The sequence below is a fragment of the Macaca thibetana genome, chromosome 8, assembly GCF_024542745.1.
Source record: "Macaca thibetana thibetana isolate TM-01 chromosome 8, ASM2454274v1, whole genome shotgun sequence".
In the NCBI taxonomy this organism is placed as follows: domain Eukaryota; kingdom Metazoa; phylum Chordata; class Mammalia; order Primates; family Cercopithecidae; genus Macaca; species Macaca thibetana.
In genome coordinates this window covers 86,594,092-86,615,954 of record NC_065585.1, presented here as the reverse complement: position 1 = coordinate 86,615,954, position 21,863 = coordinate 86,594,092, and the positions used below count along the sequence as shown (strand labels likewise).

The following is a 21,863-nucleotide window of genomic DNA, read 5'->3' as shown; positions in this document are numbered from 1 at the left end:
TTTTTTTTTAATGTAGTTGCTCACAGTCCTTAGGCGCACAGCAAATGCCAGAACTGCCCTAATTAGGTCAGATGTTTCTCATTAGCTTGTAACAGTCTTGGATAGATGGATGGATGGATGGATGGATGGATGGATGGATGGATGCACAGCAGATAGATTGACCCAGGATAGACACTTTAATCGACCCCTCGCCACTGTCACACTACACATATATAACTCCCTGGCTACACTGAATCTTAAAGACTACACATACCACTAATATTGTACTGATTGAAATTGCTCATTTCAATTCCTAACAGACTGTCTCTGTCTTTCTTAATAGCCTGTGAATATCTGCAGAACAAGGGCTGACTTACCTGTTTTGTTAGTGCCTAGCATGGAATAGACACAGAACAAGTGTCTATAAATTGAAGTAACAGTGTGATGGCTTATGAAAGCAAAATCAGATGCAGAATATTTGTATATTTTATTTCAGAATATTTATATTTCAGTAAGTTAATGCTCACTCTTAAGTAAAGCAATGGGAAAAACATCCTCTAATATGTACTTTTTCTTGTAATAATCTACTGATGGTACTGATGGCATATTTTTATTAGCATTCCTTGGAATTCAGTAAGCATTTACAAAGGATCCTGTATACAGCAGATAATTAGTATTTTGATGAATAGAAGATGAACACTTTTCCTAATATACCTCATAGAAATGTAAATAAATTATATTGTTGATATTCCTGTCATTGATGTTAACATTAATAAAATATCATGGAAGGGCTGGTTTCAATTTACCATTTTTGAGAAAAATGGCATATGCATGGTGGTCTTTAAAATAGTCATTGTCATTAAGGATTTGTATATTCTGTTTTTTCGCAGATGTCATGGTCTTGTGGGGAGGATAGAATATTCCTCAGCCACTTCTTACACTTTTTTAACACGTTGGTTCCGTGTTCACACCTGTGAGTTTAGGTGATAGTGCTGTGAGATACTTTTAGGATGTTATTTTTTGCGTGAACAAACAGAGGCTAGGCTTAGAGGAAAGCATACCAGTTTTTTCTTGCTGCATAACAAATTTCCACAGACAGCACCCATTTCTTAGCTCGGTGGCTCCAAGTCTGCCATGGCTCAGCAGGGTTCTCTGTCAGGGTCTCCGATGCAAGGAGTTGGCTACACGGCCCTCTCGAGTAAGGCCATGGGGAAGAATCTGCTCCCGAGCGCTCATTCACATTGTCAGCAGGGCTGAGGTCTCTGTTTCCTGGCTGCAGGCCGAGGACTGAAGTTTCTGGAAGCTCCTAGAAGCCACTTGCATTTGTTTGCTGTGGGCCTTCTCAGGAACATTGCAGCCAACAGCAAGATCCCTCATCAGATTCCCGTCAGACTTCAAATCTCTTTGGATTCTTTTTTGTGACCAGCCAAAGGAAGCTCTTTTAAAGGGCTCATGAAATTAGGCTACGCCCATCCAGATAATCTCTCTATCTTGAGGTCACTGTGGCACACACCTGCCAATCATGGGAGTCAAATCCATGGTATTTACTAGCCAAGGGATTACACACAGGGCATACACCAGGGGGTGGGAAGTCCTAGCCCCTCTTTGAATTCTGCCTCCATGGAAAGGTCAGTTAAGATGCTTGGGAAATGCTGCCAAATTTACCCCAGCATTTATACTGCTTCTACTTTGAGATGCTGAAGACCGTGCTCTAAGAACTCTCTTCTTGTTTAACCTTACTGTGTTTCTATGGGAAAGGAAAGCAGTGCTCTGTCCTTGGCGTACAGAGATGTTCTTAATTTACAGTCAGTAGGGCTGAGGGTTTGATGCTTATGATTTCCGTTCATTGAACTGTATTCTTTCAGCCAATCACTCCTGGGCCAGTGGTACCCAGATGAGGACTGTAGTCAGATGTGCAGGTTTGCAATGAACGTAGAAACCAAACTGACCCTTGTTAAGGGCTTAACCTAGGTTAAGAACTTGACAAGCTAGGCCACAGGGAGCTGCCCTGCCCTGAGTTCAAGACTAGAGGAGTGACTTGTCAAAATCACTGTTTTGGGCAGATTAACCTTGAAGCTGTGTGAATGGTAAGAGGGGAGAAGCCAGAAGCAAAAGCCAGCCAGGAATTCAGAAATGAATGCTCATTTTTCAGTGGTAAGGGAGATTTAGAAATGTATTGTGTTCCTTGAATTGCTACTATCAATGGTGGTAGTGCCGGGAAAATTAAAAAGACTGAGGAAGTGTAAGCAAGCTATAAGACAAAATCAGGCTGCTTGTTAGGACTTGTGAGCACCTGGGTAGCCTATGTTTACTTTCCGGAGAGACCATATGCTCGTGACTTTCAGGGTGCATTGTTCAGGTAAATCATCACTTTGTGTATGGGACTTGCAAATATATAACATTTGGCATTTCAAATGGTAAAAAGTACTATGGAGGAAGATAAAGCAGGAATGGGGATAGATGCATATTAGTATTAAGTGTATATCAATTTGTGGCTTTTAAAAATCACCTAACATAAGTTGTTAACCTGAGGCACATGGGTTGGAATGGATATAAATGTGTATTTTACATGAAGTTGTATTTCACATTTATGGCGTTTGACCATGTGCTCTCCCCTACCTCTTTCAAAAAGCAACATTCATTTAAATGAGGTGGATAATGGATCTATAACATTTATTATTCTGATGATAGGATGTTCATTGCTTCTGAATACCTTACTTCTCTTTGTTTGATCATTAACTTAATCACATACTCTAATTTTCCTAGAGTCAGTATTCAAAGGGAGTTTGGCTTTTACTTCCTTTTCCTTCCACTGTTTGACTGAAGAATTTTTGAAATAAAAAAACAAAACATAGGAATCATCTGTGAGGCTGGGCACTGGATAGGGAACACATCTGTTTCATGTAAGTATAAAATGCTGGCTTTACGAATATTCAATGTGGAGTTCTCACCACATAGTTGACTGAAATTTTCCATGTTTGCAGTGGAACTTGAAATGAAAATAGAACTATATAGCTTTGTTACCATGGGAAGGGATAACATTTAATTCCATCCTTTGTGACTCAACAAAGTTCTGATGCAATGCAATGACAGTAGAAACAGATCATAGAAAGCAGTATAGAGATGTTGAGATCCTGATGTTTTAAAAGTAAACCTATGTAGTAAATAGTAGACTAATTCAATAATTATTTCTTGATAACTTATTTATCAATAAATATTCAATAAATATATATTGAACAGGGCACTGTTCTGCAGACTGGGAATATAGCAGGAAACAAAAAATGTTCTATCCTTGTGAGGCTTATATTTGAGTGAAAGGAAGCAGAGAATAAATAAATGTATAACGTATTTGTCATTCAGATGGTAAAAAGTACTACAGAGGAACACAAAGCAGGGATGGAGATAGATGTATATTGTATATTGCAGGGGTGGGATACGGTAGCGATTTTAGAAAGCGTGGTAGGCAGAGTTCTAAGATGGCCCTTGCAATGGTTGGTTATAAGCCTGATAGAGTGTGGTGAGGGTGATGGGCTCTTACTGCTGTGATTAGGTTGCAGTATATAAAACTCTTACCAGCTGACTGCAGTAGAGAGTCTTGCTGGCCTTGCAGAAGTGAGATGCCATGTTTGAGAGAGTCTACAAGAGACCAGTAAGACAGCTACAGACATAGATTGCAAGGGATGGTGGCTTGGGCCAGGGGTTGACTGTCAGGTGGTGAGGAATGGTCAGGTTCTGGAAAGACTGATAACAGAAAGTATGAGATTTAATGACAACTTGACTGTGTGGTGTGATAGAAAGAGGAACAGAAATGCTGACTCCTGAGTTTCTGGCCAACACAGCAGGAAGAAAGATGCTGCCATTAACTGACAGAGAAGAGTGTGGTGGGGACAGGTTTAGGAGAGATCAGGAACTCAGTTTGAGTTGCTGATGACATGCAATGGAGACGTGGAGTTGGCCGTTGAATACACCAATACCTAGAGATGTGAATGAGGAAGTCATTAGCATATTTATGGTATCTAAAGCCATGAGGTCCCTAAGGCAGTCAATATAGATAGGCAAGAAAAATGTTTTAGACCAGAGTTTTGGTGCTCCAGTAAAATATTTTCAATTATTTTATCTCCATGATTTTAATGTTTCATTATTAACTTTTGTTCAATATTTGGTTCAACTTAAAATGTTTTTCTATTCCCTTCTAGAACTTCAGCTGACTTAAAAAATTTTTCTGTTTGTGTTTGGTATACTGTATTACTTACGTATTTAATGGAGAAGAAAAATCTTAGACAAACTAAATTGAACGTAGGTTACTTGAGAAATGAATGATTCTCAAATTGGGAAGCCCCTGAACCAGCACAGGTTCAGAACTCCAGTGCTACCACGTGGTGGAAGATTTATGGACAGAAAAAAGAAAGTGGTGTAAGAAAACTGAAGTAAGGTGCAGAAACAACCAGATTAGTTACAGCTCAGTGTTTGCCTTATTTGAACTTGGTTTGTACAGGTGGCTGCCTTTGATTGGCCAAAACTCAGTGATTGACACAAGAGTAGATGACAGTCTATTTACACATCCAATTAGGTTACAGTTTACTATGAACTGAAAAACCTTTAGGCCAAACTTAAAATGCATAAGGAGGCAGCTATAGGCTAAATTTAATTTAATAATTAGATCTGAGGAGAGTGGAGGTGGGAAGATGGATATGAAACCACAAGATATGACATCTCCTGATGGGAAGATTCTAGCACCAGCTAGAAACAGTGTACACCCATGGTAGCCTCCTTCCAGAGGGCAAATAGGTATATACATCGAACATCTCCTTCCAATCCCAGATGAACAAAATCAAGCAGAGTGTTTCTATACTTCTCCCTAGTCCTCAACTTCATTAGCAAAGAATCAGTGTGGTTTTTCAAAATGGAATTTATGGAAGACCCATGGCTAGCTGGGTGTAATTTGCTATATATCTTCAATTATAACTGTTTAAACAAATAGATACACAGAATTGGGAAGGTAGACTGTCAGTGAGGATAGACAGAAGATGGAGACTGCAAGAACAGAGCCTTTGAGAGTAGATGAGAGCATAGTCTCGGGAGCCCTTGGGAATCTACCTTTGCTGAGTGCACTGGGGCCAGTATGTTTGCAGCTAGAGGCTTGTAAGAGTTGATGGCAGGAATGGGGAGAACTATGTCACTCTAAAGCAAAAGACCTCTACCGGTAGATCTACTTTTTTTTTTTTTTTCCCCCCCAAGACAGAGTCTTGCTCTGTTGCCCCGGCTGGAGTGCAGTGGTGCAATCTTGGCTCACTGCAAGCTCTGCCTCCCGGGTTCATGCCATTCTCCTGCCTCACCCTCCCGAGTAGCTGGGACTACAGGTGCCCGCCACCATGCCCAGCTTATTTTTTGTATTTTTAGGAGAGATAGGGTTTCACTGTGTTAGCCAGGATGCTGTCGATCTCCTGACATTGTCGTCCACCTGCCTCGGCCTCCCTGTAGATCTATTTTTTATGTAAGTAATCCCTGTAATTAATAAATTTCTTTTTTAGGCTAGTTACATCTTTACTCATGTATCTTAAAAATTAACAGTTATTTCATAGCACTTTCTCAAGTCCTGTTTTCCTGCTTTTTTTTTTTTTTTCACCTGATATTAGAGAAAGCTGTTTAGTTACTGAATTGCTTCAAATGATAAGTAATTCTCCACAGTGGTACCATTTTTTATTTATTTATTTATTTTTTTTTTTGAGGCTGAGTCTCGCTCTGTCGCCCAGGCTGGAGTGCAGTGGTGCGATCTCGGCTCACTGCAAGCTCCGCCTCCCGGGTTCCCGCCATTCTCCTGCCTCAGCCTCCCAAGTAGCTGGGACTACAGGCGCCACCACCACGCCCGGCAAATTTTTTTTGTATTTTTAGTAGAGACGGGGTTTCATTGTGTTAGCCAGGATGGTCTCGATCTCCTGACCTCGTGATCCGCCCGTCTCGGCCTCCCAAAGTGCTGGGATTACAGGCTTGAGCCACCGCGCCCGGCCAGTGGTACCATTTTTTAAAGATCCATACAGATCATGATATAACATCTTTGGGAACTGAAATAATTATTCTTACCCTTGCTTGTTCCAAAAAGGACTGCAGCAGCAACCTTTGAGAGTTTGGATTTTCAGTAGTTTATCTACTGTAATGAGGACATTAGCCCAGGGCAGCCAGCAGAGCTGACCTTGTCACCATGGCAAGTTAGCAGCGGGGTCAGAGAGCAGCGTGGTTTCACTGTGTACACTCTGATTTTCAGTGCTAAAAGTCCAGAATAGCTCTCTACTTGACCTGCCATGGGCATTTGCTCAGATCTGACCAGCAGATGTTCAGTGTTGAGGATCTGGTTTTAGCAGACTGCTTTGGAATAGGTTTGAAAAGGTCTACTCTTCTTATACCTTGATACATCTTTTTCTGTCTTTTCTATTTATACCTTTTTGGTATTTAAGTAGATACCATTCCTGGTCTACAGATTATATTTTAATTGATTTTCCTTAAACCTGTGGAAACAAAGTATTTTGAGTCATTTGAGAAAAATACAGCAAGCTTTTCTCTGCTCCTCTTACTGTTTTGTATGTTTTTCAAAGCATGGCATTTTCAGTGCTCTTTTGAAGTTCAGTGAATCAATTGAGCTCTTACGTGACAGAAGTGACTTTTTTCTTCTAAGGTACACTGGCCTTGTTGAGAGCCAATCCTGGTCAAATGAAGCATCCTCTTATAAGTAGAACACTTTCTTTAGCCATCTGGAGTCACACATGGGACCCACTCTACTTCTAGCTGTGATCCGCATTGACACCTGTTAATATGCTCTGTGTAAGAAAGGATAAACACCCTCAAATCTCATGTTTCATGATAAAAATTAACAATATGCAGAAACTGGAGAGAAATATTGACTGCATCAAAAGTTGTACAGTTGGAGACAAAGGGTTTCATATTTATGCCCTGAAGTTTCAGCTTCCATTGTTTATTAGAGATGGGATTCCCCAGGATCTTTTAGTCTAGCCTACATCAGGGGTTGGCAAACTATTGCCGGTGTGCCAGATCCAACCCTCTGTCTGTTGTGTAAATAAAGTTTTATTGGCAGACAGCCATGATCATTTGTTTATGTGTTGACTACGGCTGGTTTCACTACAGTGGTGGAGTTGAGAGGTCATGAGAGACTGTCCTGCAAGGCATAAAGTATTTACTATTGGGTTCTTTATGAAAAAGTTCACTAATCCCTAGTTTAGTATATATAACTTTTTTAAAAACTAAAAATTTTCAGTCACTAAATAATTTTGGAATAATTGATATTTTTAGCTTTGTCAGCATGAGTCCATCTAGAAGATGGTTTAAAATAAGTATAATTTACATATTTGGCTTTCTAATGCCGTTTCAATTTCTGCAGATTGTTAAAATCTAACTTAAGAAGTGTAATTGTATAATAAAGTCAGACTACAAGAGAGCACTGACATTTTATATAAAACTAAGTATTAGATTGCATTTTCATATAGCCTGATAACATTTAAAACTAAAATCTTCATGAAGGCATAATTCATGTATCTGCTAAGTGCTCCCTTATAAATTACCCAAGATGACATGTTTATGGCCAAACATGAAGGTTGGAGTTGCTTTGACTGAAATCGCATGAAAACTTAGTTTTTTCAGGTTGATGTGCGTGCATTTCTGTGAAAATTTCAGCATTTCTTTCTGGTAGGTTAAATTGTCATACAGTGCATAGTTTATTTGAACTGATACTCAGTTTTTTGTAGGCTGTTGGTTGTTGATGTGTATTCCAGTGTGGTAATGGTGGGTCCCCTTTCCCAGCATTTTCCATCCCACCCCTGCTGTAACAGCAGGATATAGTCACAGGGTCTGGAACCCTGCATGCATGTTCTCTCTGTCATTTCTTGCGCTTTGGTGACTCAGGTGGGATGCAAGGCCGAAAATGAGGAGGCCCTGTGTTTTTAGTGGAAATGATCTGCCTTTCTTTCTGTCTAGAGCTGGTAAATGAGGGCAACACAGGAATGGCATTAAGTGCTACAGAGTGTAATTACCGCTTGATTTGTTTACACCATGGCCAAGGGGTGAGGCCACTGCCATGACAGGACACTCAGCTGGGCTCCCTGGTCATGGGCTGTCTGGAGGGCTCTGCTTCCCTTTGCTGATCCTGCACTTGGTCACTGCCCACGTTGGTGAGAGCACTGGACAGACGAGCTCTCCAGGGTGACCTGGCTGGGTCCCCTCGAGCACACACTGTGGGCACAGATACAAAAGTGCTGGGCTTGTTGATGGAGTGCCTGAGAATTGTCAGACATGGACCTGCTCACACATGTGTGCACAAACACAGGGCACATTTAGGCAGCTGAGTACAATGTTTTTGGTAAGGCTGCCCTTCTGTATTTCCTAGCCATTGGGAAATTTGGCTATAGTTCATTTTCCTAAAGAATATGACTTTCAGTTTTTCTTGTTTTTTATACTGCCGTGAACCAACCTTAAGGATCCAAATTCTCTCAAACAGACTTTTTTAAATCAAGAATTCCCCTTTTCTCAGCCTCCACCCTTTTCTCTGTCACCATCTTAAGCCCCTAGGAAGGCCATGCAGTTCAGAAATAGTGATGTGGCTTCATGGTTCAAAGGCACCTCTTGGGGTCCGCTGCCAGCATGCTCCAGTTCCACCTCTTACCGGTTGGTAGTCCTGAGGAGTTTAGTTATCTCTCCATCAGTTTGCTCAACTGTAAAATGGTGACAGTAGTATCTGCTTCATGGAATGTTGCAAGGATTAAATGATTAATGCCTTTTGGCATGGGGCCAGGCACATGGAAGGTGCTCAGTAAAGGTTAGCTATTCCTGGGCTGTCGCTAGCTAAATGACTCACCTGGTGCTTGTGTTACTTTGCTTCCTCCTGCACTCCACAGGGGTGGCCTCCAACCTGCATTGCTTTGACTTGTCCTATTAGTGTCACTGAGACCATTTTGCCCTGTGGGGCCATGGAGAGGGGATATTTTGTCATTGACATGTTATAGAATTGTCTGCATATGGCTTTATTACTGTTTTTTACATTCTCTACAGACAGTACACATCCTTATTAGTTGCAGGGTGGTTGCTTTCACCTTCTCTCCTTTTGAAGCTATGAAATTGCTATAGTGACAGCTGTTATTATTTAAGAAGTAGCTGGATCTTAATGAAATTATTTAACTTAAAGTCATATAGTGAGGAAGGAACAGAACAGATAGTCAAACCCAAGACTGTTTTTAAAGACTTCTTTGACCTCAAAATTCTTAGCTGTGAGTTTAAGAATGAGAATGATATCGGAGATGAAAAGGAAAAAAAAAAAGACAATTGTGAATACTACAGTCATATAAAATATATATTAATTTCCTCCTGAAAATGGCTTTATTACAAACGTGGGACAAATAAAAGAAAAATTGGTAAGATAAAAGCTGAAGAGGCAAAAATATTAGTTGAAAACATAAAGAAAGATGTCAAGTCAATGTTAACAGGGATTAACTTTAAAATAAGGCCTATGTATGAATAGGAAGAATTATTCTCATGTCCTTTTAAAATAATCTCAATATCAAGGCACAATATGACATTGGAATACATAAACTATAACCATCATAAATGCATGAGAGCTTGAGTCATTTTTTTCTTTAGATATACATGATATGCTACATATCAATAAGAGGTTGAAAGTTTCAGTGGAATTTAAAATAAAAATAATTTTATTAGGATGATCAAATCAGTAATAAAACCTTTTTAAAAACTTTATAGTAATACCGTATTTGTAATGTTTTGTACAATAGGGTTTTTTGAGGTAAAATTTACTGATCTTAAGTGTACAGTTTGATAAATTCTGACAACTATATATACTCAGGTAATCACCCTAATAAACATATAGAATATTTTCATCATCCCAGCAAATTCTGTCTTGCCACTTATCAGTTTTCCCTTTCCACCTCCAGAAGAAATCATTGTTCTGATTCTATAATCGTGAGTTAGTTGTATTAAAGTAAATGGAATCCTACAGTAAGTGCTCTTTGCACTGGTTCCTTTCATTTAGTAGGATGTCTTTGAGGTTCATCTCCAGTAGGATTGCTGCCTTTTATTGATGAATAATATCCATTTTCTGGCTATACCAGTATTTGTTTATCTGTTCTTCTGTGAATGGATATTTGAATTGTTTCCAATTGTGCACTTTGAATGAAGTTGCTGTAAATATTGCTGAATAAGTCTTTTTGTGGACAGGTGTTTTTATAGACCTTGGGTCATGCCCATGATTGGAACTGCTGGGTCATAGCATAAGGGTTTGGGTAACTATAAGAAACTGTCAAAGAAGCTTTCCCATTAGCAGTGTGTGGGAGTTCCAATTGTTTCACCTCATTGCCAACATTTAGTATTGTCTTTTTCTTTTTAGTTATTCAGGTGGCTACGGAATTGTATCTCATTATGTTTTTAATTTGCATTTCCCTGATAGCTACTGATACTGAGTACTTTTTCATATGCTTACAGATCATTTGTGTTTGTGAAATGTCTGTTCAAGTCTTTTGCCCCCTTTTTAAGTTTGATTGCTGTTCTTTTGTTACTGATTTGTAGGAGTTATTTTTTTTCTGGCTAAGTCATTTTTCAAGTTTATGTATTAGATATATTTTCTTTCATCTAGTTTTTTCCTTTTTATTTTCTTCGGTGTTATTTGATGAGCAGACATTTCATTTTTGTTAAAGAGCAATTTATAAATTCTTTCAAAACAGTTGATGTTTTTGCAGCTCTACCAAATTTGTACCTACTTTAAGTTTGCAAAAATAGTCTCCTGTTTGTTCTAGAGGCTCTGTAGTTTTAATTTTTAACTTTTAGATCTGTGATCTACCTCAGATTGATATTTTTGGTGTGAGGTAAGGGTCAGCATTTACTAATTTTTTAAATGTATATCCAATTCCTTCATGATCATTTTTTGAAAATACTTTAAATTTTTCATTGTATTATCTGAGTGCCTTTGTTAAAAATTGATTGTGTAATATATATGTGGATGTATTTATAGTCTGTTTCTTATCTTTTATTGATATGTTTGTTCTTATTAACACTGAAGTGTTGGGATTACAGTGTCTTTATGGAACAATTGAGCTGTCTTTCTGGGGGAGGAGGATACTTTCTTATCAGTAGGAACACAGACAACCTGCCCATCTAGATTCCTCACCATGGCTCACATTTCCACAAAATGTGAAGCATCACTAATGCATGATTCTGACATTGAATTTTGTAGGTGGAATGTGTTATGCAGTTGGATGACTTCAGTTTGTTCAGATATGAAAAATTTGGTGCAGTACATTTCATTTCACTGCAATTTAGGTCAGGGAATAATGCTGAAAGGAAATATGTGTGAAGGCATGAGTGAGCACAGACTACAGAGTGGCCCAAAACTAATAAATCAGAAAGGAAGATAGATTAACTGAAATTCCGATTAATCTCACACAACCGAGACCAATTAGACCAACCAATACTTTAAGTAATAGTGCTTTCGTATTGCTTTTTCTTGGTTGCCAATGGAGTATTTTTTTTCCTCCCTAACGTCTTCCCCAGCAGCACATAGCATACAGTATATTTTGGGAAAAGGGAAATTATTTTGCAAAAAGTAAAATGACAGGGAAGAAATTCTCTATAAATTTCATTTCTGAAAATGAGGAAATTTTAAGGAAAGAGACAGTTACAAAATCAAAAAAGATCTTTCTTCTCTGTTCCGCTCTCTCAACCTATCCCAAGCTGGGATTTGAGAAAGGAAACCCTTGCCCACCAGTTCAGGGCCCTGGCTCTGTCACGTAGGGCCTCTCAAGGATGAGAGCTCAAGTGTTAGTCCTCATCAGCGAGACCACCCACGACTGATGGAAGAGCAAGGCCTGTGTGATTTTCTGCTTTCTTTACCCGGAGAAGCCAGGATCCACTCTGTTCTGTGTGGATGAGCTGCACCCATTGAGGGCAAATAAAATTATTTATTTGAGGGCAAATAAAATTAACTGAGAGCACCCCTTCCCCCAACACACAGCATAATGTTCTCAGTATAACAGAACACCAGCTACCATCTTTCTAAAGCCTGGCATTGATTTATATCACATGTTCAAATTGTTTTTAATTCAACGACTATAGAAATAAATGTGAAGATCTTCATTTATATAGAAATAAATGAGAAGATGGTTAAAATTATAAAAGCTTCTTTAGTCTGTAAAACATTGAAAATGCCATCAAGCCATCAGGTGGACAGTTCCTGTTGCTGCTCTCTAGAGCCCTGGAAGGGTTTTCTGCTCATCTGTCAAATACTTTGTGCCATTTATTCCTATTACAGAATATTTCTGTGGCATTACTTTAAAAGCCTTCTATATAATTGACTATGCAAACCAGTTGTGTAGGCTTGACTCAGACTTTATGATAAAAAACATTCATCATATGCTATCCCCTGTAAGAGGAATTTAAACTCTCCTCTTCATTAGAAGGCCTGCCTGCAGTGGAATTAAAATAGCTTCTCCTGAATGGGAGCACAGACTTGGTACAGATCATGAGCAGTCATTCAAGAGGAATGTAATCAAATACTTGAAATTTAAATTAGCTTGTAATCTGACTTTGAAAATAAAGTACAAGAGAGACCCAAGAAAGTTTCCTGAAGGTGAATTAATGTCCTTCACACCACTTCCTGTTTCAGAGCTAATAGCATACACATGATAAAAGTATTATAGCAGTGAAACTTATCTTTCCCATGTGCTCCTTCTCCCAGGTCACTGATACTGTGCTTAGAAAAGGTGGCCTACATAGAGTGAACCCACATCTGCAAAAGCAGCTTTCAGACATCACCAGGGATTTACAAACTCTTTCAGCAATGTTTGGAGGAATAACTTCTTTTTATTGGGTCCATAAAGCATAAATTGTTAACCCAAGAAAGAGAAAGAACCTTAAATAAGTGACACAGATTTTCTTCTTTATTTAGAAACTATTCTGATGTTCATATTTTTAAAGGATTCTTTCTCTTCGAATATCTTTTCCTCATTCTTGAAGGACACGATACTTTTTTTTCTGTTAAAATCACCCAGTGGTAAATGCTGCAGCAGACTGACACTTCTGAAATGAAAAAGGTCCCATCGTTATTGCAGCTGCCTTTGGCAAAATTATATAATGAAAAATCATTTCTTTGCTATAAAATATAATGAAAAATCATTTCTTTGCTATAAAAGAAGACCATGGAAAAGCATCTCTGCATATATTATTGTATGTAAATTAGGAACAGGAGAAATATAGGGAATCTAGATACAGAGAAATCATCACTGTTTATGAACAGCGTAACATTTCTAAAAAGAGATTGGGGTGATTATTTTCAGTAGAAGAAAAGTCTTAGCTTTACAGATAATTACACTCTTAATAGTATAGATGGAATAGAGCTCAGTTTGCTTCAAGGCAGATTTCTGTTAAACAGACTCCATTTGCACATTAATTTCTATTGTGGAAGTTAAAAAATTGGTCCCTAGATATAATAAAACTACCTTTAAAATACACACATATAAATGGAAATATCTTTCTGACAAACCCATTGAACCATTATCTGTTAATGGTACTGAGCTATGATTCACAGATATTTTGAACTGTGGAAGTAAGAATATAGCCAGGAGAGGCAGACACACTGAAATATGATTGCTTTGCTTTACCTCATTTTAAACTCGATTCCCACTGTAGTGGTAACAATCCATAAAATTTCAGAAACTTGCCAAGGTTCATGTCAATCTTGAATCATGCTAATGTTTCTAACTTTATATCCAAAGAAATTATTTTCCATTTTCCCCATCACTTAAACTTACTGGCTGCCTTCCAGACATTTGAATCTGGCCATATCTCCCAAGTATATAAGAATATCCTTACATAAAATGAGAGAATTGTCCAAATAACTAAGGAATGAAATATCTAGGCCTTCCTTAGCAATGAGGACTTGTACCAGCGCCAACAGAGGCTTTCCCTAATGTCTAATAATAATCAGCAAATTGGCTGACAATTCTGAGCTGAACTTTTGGGGCCCAGCCTAATGGTTTGACTGATGGTTGGGAATGGTTAGCACATCAAAATCCTGTTTGCTGAGACTGCTACTTACTAGCTGGTTAACAAGGCTGAGCTGCACCATGTAGACGGGCAGTAGGCCAGATCTGATGACCACAGCACGAAGCACAAGAATCTCTTAAGACCGAGACATTAGAGGGGCCACTCATGAAAAATTTACCCCCTCCAGTTTTTACCTTTTCCTTGGGTGGAAGTGGGAAAAAAATACCAAGTTTTTATTAACAATTTATATTCAGTGTTAGTAATGACATGGTAGAAAAATTAAACAATTCAGACAGGTTGACTATCTCTGCCATGCAGAGATAAAAACTATTGATGCTGTAGCATTTGCCTCAGACCTTTCCTATGTGTATACTCAAAGAGATATTACAGCATATGTTTATACATACAGAGACTTTAACAAAACTGGAGTCCTCATACATCCATTATTTGAAATGCTTGAAACAAGAAGTGTTTTGAATTTCAGATTTTTTCAGATTTTGTAATATTTTCTGAGAACATACTGCTTGAGCATCCCTAATCTAAAAACCCGAAATCTGAAATATTTCAGTAAGTATATCAATTGAGCATCATGTTGGTGCTCAAAGAGTTTTTGATTTGGGAGCATTTTGGAACCTTCATGCTCTACTTGTACACATTGATTTATAACTTACCTAATATTCAGCTATATTTTTATTTGGTAAATATTTTCTTATAATAGGACTTTTTAATAACTTCACAATGTTCTATTGATTTTATTTTTATGCTGTCATTTATTTAACTAATTTGCTATTGTCAAATGGTAAGATTGTTAATTTGTTTTTGCCCTATAAAGGTATATTAGTCTGTGCTTGCATTGCTATAAAGAAATGCCTGAGATTGGGTAGTTTATAAAGAAAAGAGGTTTAATTGGCTCATGGTTCTGCAGGCTGTACAGGAAGGATGGTTGGGGAAACCTCAGGAAACTTTCAATCATGGCAGAAGGCAAAGGGAAGCAGGCACATCTTATATGGCTGGTGCAGGAGGAAGAGAGATGGGGAAGGGACCACACATTTTTAAACAACCAGATCTTGTGAGAATTCACTCACTATACAGTATCAAGGGAGATGGTACTGAACCATTCATGCAAATTGCACCCCCATGATCAAATCACCTCCCATCAGGCCTCACCTCCAACACTGGGGATTACAGTTTGACATGAGATATGGGTGGAGACACAGACCTAAACCATATCAAAAGGATACCATGGTAAATGCCTTTCTCTAATATTTTTGTACATATCGTCAATTATTTCATTTTTGGGGCATGTGATCCCAACTATTTCCTTAGAATTATATTTCCAAAATGAAATGGCCAGGGGTAAAGGTATACACATTTTTTTAAATTTCAAAAGTTGTTCCAAGTTGCCTCATGAAAAAAGTTGTGCTTAGTTACGTTCCAGAATTTCTAGATGTTATTAACACAAATTCTTAACAGTATAACAGTTTTCATCTGGGTTGTGCTCGGGGCATGAGGGTTATGTATTTATACTATATACATCTTTTTCGAGGAGGGTGTCAGTTTTTCTAGTATTATCTATCATTTGGCCTGGATGTTTTAGTTTTGCCATCATCCAAGTGGGGAGAATTTAGATGATGTTTACTAAGTGTTAGGCACTCCCTAAATGCTTTATGTATTCATTAACTCATTTAGTTAATCCACACAACGTCCTCCTCCAAATGTTCCAGATGAGAACATTGAAGCATAGAAAAGTTAAGTAGTTTACAAAAGGTTACCAGCTAGAAAGTAGCTGGATTGTGATAAAACGTAATAAATGGCAAAGGAGAGACATATATGGCAGTATTTTTCTAGGAAGATAATTTCTCCCTAGGAATGTCATTTAAGATATAACCCCCGAAGTTTTTGTATGACTCTTATCAAGACTGCTATCCTTTAGCCTCTACTAATTTTAAAAGTTTCAGAAAGACCCTAGATGAGATTCATAGCAAATGATGTTCTTACATATTTGTTTGGATAAAAGTCTAATCTTTCAAAGTGACTAGTGTTGAAATTTAATTATGAACATTGATGGCATGCATACTTGAAATTCTTTCATGAATCTTTTTTTAAAAACAGCAGCATGCTTTACCCGTGCAAGGTTATATGCCTTGATTTTGGACAGTAAGTGCAGAGATGCATTAAAGAGCTGGTGATGGGGCTGAATGGGACTACTTCAAATTATCAGAACCTGCACATCACTGAAATGGTGGACATTTCGCTTTAGAAGACAAAACTGAAATTTAGGGTATTTGCCCATGTATTGTAATTTAAAATTTTATAGGAATTATTCCATGGTCCATATAGAAGGAATTCCAGGTCCTTTAGGTGGTACAGAGATGAATAATGAGGTAAACACTTTCATAACCTAGAGGATGCCTGTTAACATCCAAAACCATGGTATGATCTGAGAACAGAAGAGAAGCTAAAGTCTTAGGATGACTTCTGCAACAGAATTCATAGCTCTCATTAAACAATAATATCTGTTTATGATTTTAATACCTAATTATTAATAGGTTGTAATATGTAATTATTATGGCTTTATTATATATTAGATTAATCCTATCCAGTTACTATGCCCATGGGATAATTATAAATAATTTTTGTGTGTAGGAATGAATTGAGTGTTAGGAATGAATTGAGTCTGGAGTCGCTGAGCAAGTCCTGTAGCCCCCCTGGCATTTCCATATCTCTAAGTGAGAAGATAAGAATACCTACCCAACAGCATTTTGGGGATTCTCAAAGCAGATACTATATGTGACGTTTCCTTTGCAATTTTAAAGCCCTGTTCAGGTTTAGTCATTGGCATTGTTGAATCTGTCTCCTTCGCTGGTTTGGAAGGTCCTTCCTTGCCCTCCTCATCCTAACACAATATTTGGCAAATGATAGGAGTAAATAAGTATGAGTTAAACGTCATTATGAGGACAGGGAGGAGGAGCCCTGATGACAAGAAACTGTATGAGAACCAAGTTCCCGCTCCAGTGTGAGTCCTAGTAACCTCTTTAATTCATACCCCTTCCCGAGCCTCGTAGTACCCTGCCCCCTTCACCAGTACTATAAAAAGCCGATCATTTGAGGAAGAAGAAAAACTAGGCTTTGAGAAGACACTTCAGGATGCACAATTGGCTTCTAAACCGAGCCCTGCAGAGAAGACTCAAGCGGTCTGCTCAAGGCTTTTGTACCCGGCAAGGTCATTGTCCAACATCATTGTCCCTCTCAGCGGGCAACCTCTCTGAGAACTCACACTTGGTATTCGGGGCTGATGCACAGGTACTGGGGAGCCACTGAGGACCTCTTCAGACAGTGAGGCTGCCTCATGGCACAGGGATGCCAAGTGTCTGTGGGGGAGCTGGGGCCAGGGCTGCTGCCCATGGCCTTTGGAGCAGCAGGAGTGACTTCTAGCAGCCAGTTTCAGTCTGCCGCAGGCCAACCAGGCCACAGCTGAATAAGTGCCTGGTATGCCACACTCTTCACAAAAAAAGAAAGATTGCTGTTTGAGTGTCAGAAACAGAGAAGGAAGGGGCACCAGCTGCCTGGACTCTTGCCCACCAGTTGTCTTGCTCCTGGTAGCCAGAAGGAAACTTTCACAGCCTGGGTATTCTTTTCTTTTCCTCAATGTGGGGTGATCCTGGTGGCTCCCTGGACCCGGCTCACATTGACTGGGGAGCGGATTTTTGGTTTCTGTGCCCAGCTCTGCCTGCAGTGACTTCATGTTGTGGCTTGAGGTCCCCTGATAGAAATGCTGCTCAGCACTCAACCCTCCAAGCTGCCCTCCACTCCTTATGTGGGCTGGGGCCCAAGGCTTCTGCTGGACCACGGCTCAAATGCTGGTCCTTTAACATCAGAGCAATAGCCCCACGTGCAGCCAGGCCTCCTTCTCAGGCCCTGGTGCAGTTCATCAGAGCAGAAACAGCTCTCCAGGACCCCTCGCATTAAGATAGTGTTTGACCAGCAGCTGAAACCGAGATACTTCCTGCCGGAATATTATGATCTCTCTAAAGTTATCCCGGAGCCCTGGCTTTCAACAGAATCATTTTTTATACATGAACCCTAACTTTTTTCCAAGGTGAAAAAAACTGTAACAGTTGTAACAATTCTATATGAAAATTCTGGAAACACAGCCTCATTTTCAGTCTCCAGGGTTAGAGAATGAGAACAGAACTTGAGGAAATCCATGCAGTGAGGCAGAAGGTTTCTGTAGTGCCTGCTCCTCCTCGTCAGTACAGCAAATGTAAAATGTACACGTCCGCATTCTCTGAGCCAGGAAGAGGAGATGAGGGTTTCGACTTGGAAGATAATGGGAATCTACAAAGATCCAGAAGGAGAGGAGCGGTGGTCAGACCCTCAGGGAGCTTGAGCCAAACAAACCCTTTCCTCCTCTAGTGTGTGTGGTTGTGTCTCCTCCTTCCTCCTCCGTCCACTGCCCCCGGCCAGCTTCTCCACGACCTTCACAGCTCTTGAAGGTCTTTCCCCATGCTCCTGCTGAGGAAGCCGGCAAACCTGCTTCATCCTTAGCCAGATCCTCCACCCCTGTCATGTGAGCATCCTGTGCTGAGCTGCAGTTTACCTGATCTTTATTGCTTGTTTGTTAATCACTTAATGAGCACTCCCACATTACAACAGAAGCTCCTTTAGGAATCAGAATGCTGTTATTCCCTACAGTATTTCCAGGGTCCAGCACAAGTCCTTACACATAGTAAGGGCCTAACATGATTCACTGAGCAAACAAACGATTTTTCAGAATCAAAAGTGTGTTGACTGAAGTTCAAAGACAAGAGGGCTCATTCCAGAGGCTGTATACATAGGCCCCCCCTTAGCCAAGTGGCAATAAGAAAGATTCCCAATGAACTGTTACTCAGCTCTAAAACAAATACTGGGTCTGAACATGTTGAAAGATAAGACCCAAGAAAGGACAGTAGCTTTCTTCTTTTAGAAAGTGTCTGTTTAATGTCTTCTACTAAACAGGCATGAAACAAATTAATTAAACAGCTTTTTCAGTGCCTATTTTGAGCTAGCAGTCTGTTAAATGAAGAGGAAGGCAGAAGCTGTTAGATGTTTCCTAGAGAAATGCCTGGAAGTGTTACTAGCCTGTATCCTGGCAGCCTGCAGGGAGCTGCGCCTTAGGCCAAATCTCTGAAGCCAATTCCTCTTGGAGTTTTTACCTCCTGATGATGGTGATTGCACTCTGATAATTCAGGAGGAAGATGCTTCAAGGTAGCACACACAGCTCTCACTTTCTTTAGCCAGTTATCTCCACATTTTTCCAGGGTTTGTGTATGTGTTTGCATTCCAGCACAGGTTTTCACTCTTGAATTTATGGACCATGAGTTTCTGTGCTTTCCCTTGAGGTTTATGGTCCATGTCATTCCTTTCACTGGTTTATTTCCCAACAGTTTGTGGTAGACAGAGATTGGAGGATGAAGTGCCCCTTCGCCAGTAGTCCTGTTTCTTGGCTACTAATTAATCCCTGGGAAGATTTGGTTCTTCAGAGCAAATCATAATGCCTCTTCAGCATGTCAGCTTTTTGGTTTTTAGCTAAAAAAAAAAAAAAAAACTACAGAAATGGGAAGTTTGCATTTTATCTTTGGATTGGAATTTGACTGGTAGAATATACCCACTTGTAGGGAATATAAAAAAAACCGTTGAACATTTACAAATTTGATTAGATCGGCTCAGGACTGCTAATTCTGTAGAACATATTGACAAAAAAGAAATTAAGGGAAAAGAAGTAGATAAACAACTCTCAGAACTGAGAGTTGCATTTGACTGGCTGACTTCTCTCCCTTTTCAACATAAATTTGTCATTTTAAATTTAATCCAACTCCTTCTAATTAAAACTTTTCCCAATTTATATTCCATAGAAAACATTTTTGAAATTTATATCATTAAAAAAAAATTAGAAGCCCTTAATTTCCTGAAAAATTAGTTTTAAGATAGGTTTGTATAGAATCAAGTGAAAGTAATGACTCTTATATATCTAAAAAGAAGTAGGTGAAATAATTTGCCTCATAACAGTGAATACCAATAATGGTTCTGTGTGATTAATCAACCCTACCATTAGCTTCTTGGCCTTCATGACTTCTGAGTGGTATTTCTGACAGAACTGTATGATGGAGGCGTGTTGAGGTACTCTTTTGAGTGCTGTGATGCTGGAAAGAAAGGGAGACAATATGGAGTGGTTGAGATCACTACTGCTCATAAGAGCTTAATATAGAACCCAGAATCCACCCTGTGCCAGGCCCCGTGCTAAGCACTTACAGCTCATTGACAGTAACTCTTCAACGTGGCTCCTATCATTGTCTTAGACAAAGAAATGCAGTTATTTGCCCAGGGTCATAGAGCTAGGTAGTGGCAGATCCAGAACTTTAACTGAAGCAGTCTGACTGTGAGAACGCGTCACAGGATTTGGCGTCTAGAAGTAGTTTGGCCGTTCAGTTGTGTAGTGGCCAAATGTGTTTAATTTTTCCTTTTACAATAACTTCTGAGATCCCTTTTCTGTCCCTTGTAACTGCGAATTAATCACTGTAGTCAAGATTATGATTTTTTACACCTTGATTAGCACTTTTCCGCTATAGATAGAAATTTGCATGGTATTTCCAACTATATTGAAGAGTGATTAATTAGCACTTTATGACAAATATGTGGCAAATTGTTGATTAGGATAAATAAAGTAAGACTCAGATTTTATAGCACCACTATTATTTTCACAATATCAATTTTATTATTTATTCTTAGTGCTGGAATCTGATCAGCTTAACTAAGCCGATAGTGCTGTGCATTGATTTAACCACTCTTTGTTTCTCTAGATTTCAGGAAAATAAGAATACACTTTAAAAATCACTTATAGTTTATAAGGTGACACATTAATCCTCAAAGTGACAGGAAGTCGAGATGATTTTGTCTATGAGGTTTAATTTATTAAAATTTACTTTTCTCCTGTGCTTTGCTCCAATGGCTCTGTGCTAGCAAACCAGCTATAATTAGATTAGCAGCCTGCTAAACGCCGGTGACAGCCTGCGTCTCAGAGAGCATGTGCTGGATTCCGCATGTGCCTTTTCCTTATTGGTTGGTGGCGTTGCTGCTCGCCCGTGTGATAGGTTTCCACAGTAATCTTTATGCTGCATTAGAGACATAGATACAGAGGTGCTGTACTGTGTTCTTGCAACGGTGGAGGTGCTCGGCTGGTAACGTTAAAGAAGGAATAAGGCGCCCGAGAGAAGGCGTTCGTCTTTGTTGTGGAGCATCAGCTGTTAAGGACAGCCAGAAGCGGTGGGAGGTCAGTGAAGGAGACTCAGTTCATGGTAATTACTTTAAGTCTATCTCTCATGAAAAACACGGCCATGCGTGAAATGAAGTATGTTCATCGTGTCATCTGTTTAATCTGATTTTGCTTTGTTAATACCATGGGTACTCCAGCATTCCATATGAAAATACATTCTCCCGCAGGCTTGCCTGGTAAACAGCTACCCTGTTTACAGTATTCACCAAGGAATCATGTTTTTACCTGGATTCAAGAATGCATGTGTGTGCTTGGGAGTGATGCTTACCGGCTCGCTTCTGTTTTGGAAAGCCCGATGTTGCATCAGTTTGGGTGTCTTTGTAGGTGCGTTTCAGTACTCAGTGGACTTTGTTTGCATTGAGTCCACACTGTGCTGAATAGTGAATGATCAGGAAGAATTTAGTGAAACACACTCTAATTAGGACAGGGCAGTGACTCCCCTGATGTTGAAGCTGTGCCTTAGCAGAAGTAATGTGCTATTGTTTCTTCAAAGATGTGTGCAGCCTTCATTTTGGATGGTTTT

At 39.3% G+C, this 21,863-nt stretch overlaps 1 protein-coding gene across 7 annotated transcripts in view; it reads left to right on the top strand.

Moving 5' to 3' along the window:
• Window positions 1–21,863, top strand: part of FAM110B (family with sequence similarity 110 member B) — a 154,662-nt gene that overhangs the window by 56,297 nt on the left and 76,502 nt on the right. For 2 of the 7 annotated variants that reach the window (XM_050802284.1, XM_050802277.1), the window contains exon 1: window positions 5,901–21,362. The exons of 4 other annotated variants lie outside the window; for them this stretch is intronic. The gene's annotated coding sequence lies outside the window, so the exon portion shown is untranslated. Of the gene's footprint in view, window positions 1–5,900; window positions 21,363–21,863 lie in introns of those variants that run through there. One more of the 7 variants, XM_050802279.1, reaches the window with a different exon arrangement.